The following is a 1606-nucleotide window of genomic DNA, read 5'->3' as shown; positions in this document are numbered from 1 at the left end:
AAAATTTGACTCAATTTCAACCATGCAGCCTTTTTTTTTTTTCCCTCACACTCTTTTTAGAGCTAAATAATAGCAAGGAGGGGCCTCATACTTACAACTTCTGATATAGATATTGGAGCCATTTCATTGGACATACGTAATTTTTTTTGCTCTCGCCAACCACAGATGTAAATAAATACACATACAGATAGTAATCCCGTACCAACTGAGAAAGAGAGAGACATTAGATTAAATCAATCATCAACCTAAACGGGTATAATGTTAAATTCTACCCCAAACTAAAATCCTAGAACGTTCCCATTCTAATCACGTGAGTTGGAATCTTCACTCTACGAGTTCTAATAAAAAAATAAAAAACAAAATTTGTTTATTAGTGCAAAAAACTACTAAAAATTAGAGCAAAGAAAGATCCTCCATAAGTCAAGAATTTTGTACCAAGGGCGTGGGGGATTGATGAAAATACGGCAACTATTGCGATTGCGGTACCTTTCCACAAAAACCAACAAAAGCGACTGAAATATCCTGACTTCGTGGTGTGGCCGAAAATGCGAATGTCGTTCCCGTGTCTCTAAACGTAATCGCAAAATTGATACGGATTATGTGATATTTTGCTTCAGAATCCGTCCTCGAGTGCAGCTGGCCGCTCTGTTAGAACAGAACTACCCTAATTCGTCGTTATGCAATCAGCCACGAGATCTACTCCTTCTGCCAAGGTTGGGGCAAAATTCGAAACCGCTCCAGTTTGCTACGCTAATCAGATTGATGAAAGAATATCAGAAAGCAAAAAACATAAACGGATCAATGTCCCGCGATCAATCTTTACATCTGAATTCCAGCGCTGAAAGAAAATCAAACATCGAACAGTTAACGTACTGAATATTGTAAAAAAAAAAATGATGGCAATCTGTACGGACGAGAGAAACTTGCGAAGTTAGTAGAGCTACTGCCGCCGGAATCCAGAACTCGTAAGGTACCGTCTAATGAGAATGGGTTTTCTCTGTCGGTGCGTTTGAAATTGAATTTCGATGTGGGAATTAATGATCGGACGGGTGAAATTAAAGATCGATGTGATCACTGGGCAGGTACCGTCTGATGGGAATGGGTTTTAGGTTTCGTCCATCAAGCGGTGATCCGGTGAGCCATTTTGGCGCGAATCGGGTCAAGCAAGCATCGGCGCGATTCGGTTTGGTGCCCGCGAGCGCGAGGGCGATACAAAATATCTGATTTCTTTCTTCTTTTTTCCAATTCAATATTTTAAATTTAAAAAGTAATTTTACAAATATTTAATTACCATGATTCTAAAATGATTTTAAGTCGGTGACTTTTTTTTATAGTTGACTTTTAAAGTGTTCCTTAAAAAAAAATAATTTTTTAAAATTAATTTAATTATTTCAAAAATAATTTTTATTTGTTATCCAACGCTCCAAATAAAAGTAAAAAGAAAAAACTTTATTAATCACTTACAAATCATGCTAAACACATTTTGAAACTATTTGTATTAAATTTTAGTAATTAAAATTTTTATCGAATGATATTTAATTTTAAAATTTTAAATAATTAAAATTTTATTTATTACAGACTAGCAAAAAATTGACTCTCAAATTTA

General features: G+C 35.1%; 1 long non-coding RNA gene across 1 annotated transcript; it reads right to left on the bottom strand.

Moving 5' to 3' along the window:
• Positions 1-206: 206 nt before the first annotated feature.
• LOC148208042 (uncharacterized) lies at positions 207-1217 on the bottom strand. Its single transcript, XR_015788739.1, has 2 exons — positions 915-1217; positions 207-838 (listed from the first exon to the last, which is right to left on the bottom strand). It is a non-coding gene; the product is annotated as an uncharacterized LOC148208042 (long non-coding RNA).
• Between the last annotated feature and the right edge of the window lie 389 nt (positions 1218-1606).

This window comes from Momordica charantia (genome assembly GCF_013281855.1).
Source record: "Momordica charantia cultivar OHB3-1 chromosome 11 unlocalized genomic scaffold, Mcharantia_2.0 BLBB01000011.1, whole genome shotgun sequence".
NCBI lineage: Eukaryota > Viridiplantae > Streptophyta > Magnoliopsida > Cucurbitales > Cucurbitaceae > Momordica > Momordica charantia.
The sequence above is the reverse complement of the archived record's forward strand: the minus strand, read 5'-3'. Positions and strand labels throughout refer to the sequence as shown.